At 38.0% G+C, this 8411-nt stretch overlaps 1 long non-coding RNA gene across 1 annotated transcript; it reads left to right on the plus strand.

Annotated features, from left to right (window-relative positions):
* Nucleotides 1–1209: 1209 nt before the first annotated feature.
* On the plus strand, nucleotides 1210–8209 carry LOC144230809 (uncharacterized). Its single transcript, XR_013334888.1, has 2 exons — nucleotides 1210–1314; nucleotides 7969–8209. It is a non-coding gene; the product is annotated as an uncharacterized LOC144230809 (long non-coding RNA).
* Nucleotides 8210–8411: the final 202 nt, after the last annotated feature.

The raw sequence follows: 8411 nt of genomic DNA on the forward strand, positions 1-8411 counted from the left end.
TGAAGGAGGTCACTTCCTAGCAGGTATAGGAAACTCAGGACATTTGGAGGGAACTCAAGAAGACAGGAATTAACCCAGACACCAAGTACTGCAGGTGGAATCTGATAGCAAGTGTTTGACTTGGCCTCTTGGTCTCAAGATGCTTTTAAAAGTTCAGGCTGAGATTCTTTATGAAAAGTTTCAGCAAAGTAGATTTTTCAAGTGCATATATGATCAATTACTATTTTTTTTTTAACATTTATTCATTTTTAGAAAGAGATAGAGTGCTAGTGGGGGAAGGGCAGAGAAAGGGAGACAGAATCTGAAGCAGGCTCCAGGCACTGTGAGCTGTCAGCACAGAGCCTGACGCGGATCTCAAACCTACCAGCAGTGAGATCATGACCTGAGTCGAAGTCGGATGATGCTTAACTGATTAGCCACCCAGATGCCCTGATCAATTGCTATTTTTGCTGTGCTTGTATAAATAAGCAAGCTAACTTTATTGAAACTGGAGTTAATTTGCAAACAGATTAATCTTGCTAATATTATTGATAGAAGTGCGTAATTATAGAGAGAAAAATCACGTTTCAACTGAAACTGTAATACATACTTTTGGATATCAGAGTCTAATTCTGTTAATTATTAAGGAAATTTTGATTTCTACCTGTATACTAGACTGGATCCCAAATTCTTCTAGTTTTCTCTAATGTCTGGATACAACTCTTCAAATGAACATTTCCAATTATCTCCCATCCTTTTGACTTGAAATCATTGAAAACTAAAACTTCCCTTTTTCTTGAAGCCTTCCAAGCTGAATATGAATGACTTGATATAAACTTTAGAGAAATAACCGCAACAGCTCATGTATGAACAGTCTTGGTGCTGACAGCCACTTTGTGGTCACTAACAAAAATTAGAGACATTCAAACAGCAAACCAAAAAAAAAAAAATCCATCAGATGGCCATTGACTGCCTTCACTCCATATAAAAATACGTTGATCCTGACATCTGGAAATCATCTCAACTAGCTATCCTCCGAATTTAGAAATTGACTTATAATGTGTTCCAATCTTTAACCAGTGTTTTATTTTGTTTCCATTGAAATATCTTTTATTTAATCAGATTACTTATTACTGATTCCTTGAACCATAGGCCTAACTTCTGGAAAACGTGCACACCGCCTCCTGAAATGAGTTTAACTGAACTGACCTATTGCCAGCACAAAGAGACTGGTTCAACAAGAGGGACCATCAACCGATTATAGTGTGCAAAGCTATGATGTTAGCATGCAAAACTTCAGGGAAGCTTCAGAGGAGGGAACCGTAGGAGCTAAAGGTAGGCTGTTCCCTACCCCCAAAATATGCCGCCTTGGCACACTGATTATTTTGAATTAAAGTTACTGAAAATTGGCTACTCTATGAATAACACTCTGACACTCCTTCATCTCCATACAGCAGGAATTAAATTTCCCATGTGAGAGGCACCCTCCCCAGTCCAGGTAGAGAGACATCCTCACCATCAGAGCTAGGGAATTCAGAACCGGGAAGACTGTGTAATCAAAAGTAATTTACTTCTTGGGGCATCTGGGTGGCTCAGTCGGTTGAGTGTCTGACTTCGGCTGAGGTCATGACCTCACATTCATGGGTTCGAGCCCCGCGTCGTGCTCTGTGCTGAGAGCTCAGAGCCTGGAGCCTGTCTTCGGATTCTATGTCTCCCTCTTTCTCTGACCCTCCCCTGCTGATGCTCGCTCACTTTCTCTCTCTCTCTCTCTCTCTCAAAAATAAACATTTTTTAGAAGTAATTTACTTCTTTAGCCCAAATGCTGTTTAGAATTCTTCACTAAGCTCCAGAACATAAGTTTTCATTTGTCCTGTCAATTACAGATTTATGTTTCTCTGTATAGAACATAAAACATAACGTGACGTGATCACGTTTTGGGTCACAGTTTCATCATCAGGCCTCTCTATACACATAAAACTTCAGGGTTGTTGATTTTTTCCTCCTATTAATCTGCCTTAGATCAATTCTTAGGTCAGTTAGAAGACCACGGAAGAGTAGGAAAAAAAATTTTCCTCCCCCAAACCAGTAATCAGTACCCCCAAGGATCTCTTACTGAAAGGCACCCTGACCAGTCTGCCTGCCATGACCCTGGCAAGGCGGTCCAGTTTCCTCCAGCTCTTCCTCAGAGAGAATACACACACATTATGGCTTGGAATTAGGCGGGTGACTTGTACCATAACAGCCTGCTCCTGTGACCAGACTTCTGCAGAACTTTCCCTGTAGTAGGTGCCTGGCTACCCTGACCTGCATGGCCCACACATACACTGTTTACACCTCAACAGCAGGTTTCTACAATAAAGCATATTTGAAACACAGGTGCGAGAGACAGGGCGACAATACTTAATATGTCTCACTCACTAGCCTTACCAAAATTACCTGAGAGCTGGTTTAGGGGTAGAATTGTTTATATATTCATTTCTGAGGATCCCTGGAGACCTACTGAAGACAGTCCAGACAAAACTTAAAATTAAGGAAATTCCAGATATTGGCCTGATCACCCAACCCAGTGAGTTATATTCTATATTAAAAAGAACAGCTCAGGAAGATATCCCAGTACCTTTATTAGGAGCCTTAAGTAAAATAGATGCCGATAGGCAGAAAAGAAATGTGCCTGCACAGAAAGTGACCTCCAGAGTAGGAAGAGACCCAGATCCTTTTCCTCTGAAGGGTACCAATCCACCTGAAGATGAGGGTTATTTTAACCCTTTTGACCCCAGTAACTTTAAATAGCTAGAAGGTAGGCCCATAAAAACAGACAAAACTACAACAAATGACAAAATGGAACCAATCACATACACTGAAGACCAAACTTATACCAGAGAAGAAATGACAAAAATTAGAATTCCAATAAATCTAAATGGACACAGAAACCCAGTGGCTATTAGATTTGTGATCTGAAGAAAAAACATGGTCCTTACAGGAGCAGAGATTGTACAACTTGGAGCTGTCACCACTGATGCTAAACTGAATCAACACTTTAGGGCACTTGGACAAAATAATACTACTTTACAAAGATCTTTGGGTAGCAGCAACCCAGAAGTTAAGATGGCCTATACCTAATATATTATCCCTTAAAATATTTTCACGGAAAACAGCAGGGGAAGCTACTAACATAATAATGAAATTAGGGCCATTAAGAATGATTTATGATCCTTGCTGATATATGTGGAAAAGGAAAATTTTAAAAAGTCAGTCTAAAAGGTGTGCTCCCACACACTAGAACAGCATTATTTACAGTATTTGTGGGTGCCAGAAACACAAGAGAACTAATTGGCTTGATAAGAAAAACTGAGAAACTGGGTTAAGATACAGGTTATGGCTTTAACACTCATGTGTATAGACAAAAAGGCCTACACCTCATATAAATAGACCAAATCAAAATAGAAAACATAGACCTAAATTTACAAGGCATTTTTGGCAACCTAAACCATTTAGACTACCACTGTTTAAAATAACTATAAAAATAGAAACCCAATAGAAACCTCAAAACTATATACAGTGGCAAGAAATGGAAACCACAAAACTTTTAGAGTAAAATAAACTAATAGAAAATAAACTCACATATAGATTTGCTAACTCATTTACTATAAATACTAACTCCCTTACAAAAACCTAATTCCATTAATAAACAAGGCACTGATAGCCAAAGAGGAGCAAACCCCATGAGCCCCCATAGGGACTCAGCAGTCTCTGTCTCTTGGCCCAAGCCAGAGACAATGACCTGTATGTTACATTGGCCATAACAATAAAAACACTTTTTGTAAATAAAAGTACCATATGTACTAGCATGTTGTTAGATACCAGATCTCAAGTAACAATGGTACAAAGATATCCTACAAATTTAGAAAACTCTTTAACAATAAAAAGGGACTAATTGAAGGACTAGGAGGAAAATTAACCCCCAGGACATGGGTACATGGATTCCTAAGAATTGATGACAGACCACCCATTAAGGCTAAACACCTTATAGATTCCAATTAAGAAAACATTCTTGGGGATGCCTGGGTGACTCAGTCAGTTAAGCTTCCGACTTCGGCTTAGGTCATGATCTCACAGTTTGTGAGTTTGAGCCCTGCGTTGGGCTCTGTGCTGACAGGTCAGAGCCTGGAGCCTCCTTTAGATTCTGTGTCTCCCCCCCTCTCTGCCCCTCCCGTGCTCATGCTCTCTCTCTCTCTCAATAATAAAATTTAAAAAAAAAAAAACATTAAAAATTTTAAAAAAAGAAAACATTCTTGGAATGGATGTGATAGGACATACAAAAAAAAATCATGGAAAACATCCAGTAACTATTAAATAAATTAATGCCTTACTATTCCACCATATACTAATCCAGTCTGGCCTGTTAAAAAGCCAGATGGATCATATAGATTTACAGTAGGTTTTAGAAATTTAAACAAACCCTCTCCCCAAATTGAGGGAGCACTCCTAATATAATATCAACACTGAATCTGGATCCGATTACTTAATGATAGACTTATCTGACATGTTCTTTGCTATTCCAATTGATAAGGAGATCCAACTCATGACTGCCTTCACATAGGAAGGCAGAAAGTATTAGATTACTACCTTTCCACAATAGCCCATAACCATCTAACATAAGACATCCCAGCCTTTCATGAAAAACGCCACAAACATACAGATTAGCAGTTCCTATACTGATGGCATACTTATGGTGATAACTTGGAAGAAGACTAGTGTCAAAATAGAGTTAAATAAACTCCTTACACTCAGAGGATAGACAATTGACCAGGGTAGTGGGTCACACTACTATAAAAATTCTAGGCTTAAGCTGGTCCTCTGAAGGGAGAAAAATACCAGATCCAATCATAAACAAGACAGATTGCAAACCAATTTCTACCACAAAAGAAGCAGTTCAGAACCTTACAGAATTATTTGGATATTGGAAACAGCACATACCACATGTAGGGATCATATCAAGACACATTTATGAAATAAGTAGGGAGAGTAGGGAATTTAGATGGAAAGACTCAACAGGCAGTCTTTACTTATTTGAAAAATGAAGTCAAAACTTCTTAACATATTGGCACAAACTAATGAGGACTTTAAATATAGAGTGCTTATATTCACAAGAGTTTACAACATAGTCACTGTGGACTAAAACACTGAAAAACTGAAAATTTTACCCAACTTCATTCTGGACTAAGAAATTCCCATGATCCAAGAACATAGACCAACCAACTGAAATGCTCACTCAGACACTCTCTAAGGCCACAAAATACAGAGCCACTACTCAGTCGGTTAGCTGTCCGACTTCAGCTCAGTTCAGGATCTCACAGTCCATGGGTTCAAGACCCGCATCAGGCTGTGTGCTGACATCTCAGATTCTGGAGCCTGCTTCAGATTCTGTGTCTCCCTCTCTCCCTGCCCCCCCATACTCTCTAGAAAATGAATAAATGTTAAAAATTTTTAAAATACATAGCCACTAGTAGAAAATACATCAGTTAAGTTTCAACAGCCTATTCTTGAATGGGTAAGGCAGACCCCTGACAAAGAGGGTAAATACTGCTAACCATCAACTATTAATGTGGAAATGGTAGATTTCTGAGCAGGAAATTTATGGATGGAGGGTTAATCCTTGGTGCAAACTGAGGAAATTTCAGCAAAGCCAATAATGGTGCCAGAATTGTCAAGGGGTGAGCCATTTAAGCTCAAGTGAGTGGGCAATGGAGAGCACCCTGGGCCATGGAACTCATCGATGCATGATTTATAAATGGATCACCTCCATGAAACCATCTGAATTATGCAGGCAGTCCATGGCCTTCAGGACTAATGATGGTCTAACCCTGAAAAATCAGGCTCAGGAGAATCAGCACAATATGCTCAACAAATAGTCATAAAATAGGTGATTGGATAATCTGATAATGAAAATCAGAATGAGGTATATTCTTCCTCAGACTCATGGGCAGTAGCTAATGGATAGCTCTTTGGTCAGGAACATGTTGGGGGAATGACGGCAAAATGGGGTAAGAACATATGGCAGAACATAGCACTGGCTGACACCTCCATATTCAACCATACATGTCTCTGCACATCAAAAGGACAATGCTGAAGTACCCACATTTAATAACCAAGCAGAGAAACTCACTAGGCCAATGAAAGAGGCAAAGATTCCAAACATCTAGATTTAAAAGGAGAACGACTCATTGCTAAGGAAGAAACCAACTCAAAGCATAACCACACATATACAAGAAGGGCAATGCAACATATAACTGCACATTACCAGTTGATAGTATCATTGCATGGGCAGACCACCACACGGGTCATGCTGCACATGTAGCTGTAGAACATGGTTAGAGAAAAGAAACATGTATATACCCACCAGAAAACCCCAAATTCAAATTAAATGTGAGAACTGAAAAGTTTAAAGCTTGTAGGTTGTGAGTGTCCAGATAAAGTCAAAGCTGACAGACCCTCCCAAATTATACAAGTTGATTATATAGGACACTTGCCTATATCTGAGTATAAACTACATGCATGTACCACTGTAGACACATGGTCAGGAATAGGAGTATCCTATTATTGCAGGAAAAAAATGATTTTAAAAATCCACTATCAGAGTATTAGAAACCTAGATGCTAGCTATGATATCCCAACCATCATAAAGTCAGATCAGGGCATATACTTCACAGGAAAGCAAAGACAAGAATGTGCTAAGGAACAAGGAATAATATGGAACATCTACTTACCCTATAATCCAGCTGCCTCTGGAAAGGTAAAATGGCTTGCTCAAGTCAAAGCTTAGATTGCTTACTAACAATCTAATTATGAAAGCTTGGACTGAAACTATCTGGGAAGCTGTAAGATATCTAAATCATAACTGTAGAAAGGATAGAAAAATTCCTATTGAATTCATATTTCTGACACTCAGAGACAGGCATTAACACTAATGACAATATAGAATTTAAATTAAAATGAAAAAAATTAAATATATATGATATATATTTTATATATCATATATTTATGTGTGTGTGTATATATATATATATATATAATCTCACATATCTCATATATATAATCCTGGTGAAGTTATAGTACCTGACACTAATAAAACCTACTGGGCAACTGAAGGAAAATGCATATTACCTNAAAATTCCTATTGAATTCATATTTCTGACACTCAGAGACAGGCATTAACACTAATGACAATATAGAATTTAAATTAAAATGAAAAAAATTAAATATATATGATATAGATTTTATATATCATATATTTATGTGTGTGTGTATATATATATATACATATATATAAAATCTCACATATCACATATATATAATCCTGGTGAAGTTATAGTACCTGACACTAATAAAACCTACTGGGCAACTGAAGGAAAATGCATATTACCTCAAATTAAAGAAAATAACATCATGCCTCGATAAAAATTTCTGATGTGAAGAACACCATTTTTTATTGTATCAACACTGATGCCAAATGTTTAGCCAATCACGATGCAGGGTGATTGGAGAACTAGTAGCAGTAATAGCCATTTTAACTATAGATTGCCTTGAATGGCAAGAACAATGTGAAAGAATTAAAAATTTATAGGACACTATCCTTATTTTGCAGGCATAAATCCAGTATGTATCTTTAAGCATATCAAAATAATTAAGCGGGTTAGTGCAGCTTTCTGCCTCTGATCATAATGTTTTACCTACTGCTTACTATTGAATACAGTTCTCATTGCAGCTCTGGGTACCCCTCCGATGGCTCTAGTAATAGCAGTTGTGCAAAGTTAGCTCCAGGTTAGATTGCTGCTTTCTGGTCTGATACAATGCCATTGTCTGTGACATCCTCTACTCCCTGCATGGATCACCATTCTGGTCACCTTCTTGTAACTGAGGACTCCTCAGTATCACCAACATCACCAGCATCACTAACCCTAAACTCTCCACCCTCCTCTTTCCTATCAGCATCATCTGATCCCTGGGAAATTTTCAATCAATGGAGAAACCAAATACTTAGAGAAGCTGAAGAAGTGGATACCTCCACTTCAATCTCCACAAAAATCAATGAGAATCCTGAACAATACCCTCAAGAGACACTGACTTAGAGGATAAAGATTGGTCTGAACTACTGACTGGTTGTTGGTATTATAACCTCACATAACTTATCATATCTTACTGAGTTGAATAAAGCATTGGATATGTAGTAGACACTGTTCAAATAACTCCAACTTAGTTCCTGATTTACTTTGTGATTTAGTATTCATAAAAGAGGAGATGCTGACTACACAGAATGGGCAATCACATCTTTGAATATAAATAGGCCAAAATTGATTACTTACTATAATCCCAATTTACACTGCTTAATCAATACTGACCTATAGAAAATGAATAGATCCATGGACACTATG

The sequence above is a fragment of the Crocuta crocuta genome, unplaced genomic scaffold (genome assembly GCF_008692635.1).
Source record: "Crocuta crocuta isolate KB4526 unplaced genomic scaffold, BGI_CrCroc_1.0 scaffold3, whole genome shotgun sequence".
In the NCBI taxonomy this organism is placed as follows: Eukaryota; Metazoa; Chordata; class Mammalia; order Carnivora; family Hyaenidae; genus Crocuta; species Crocuta crocuta.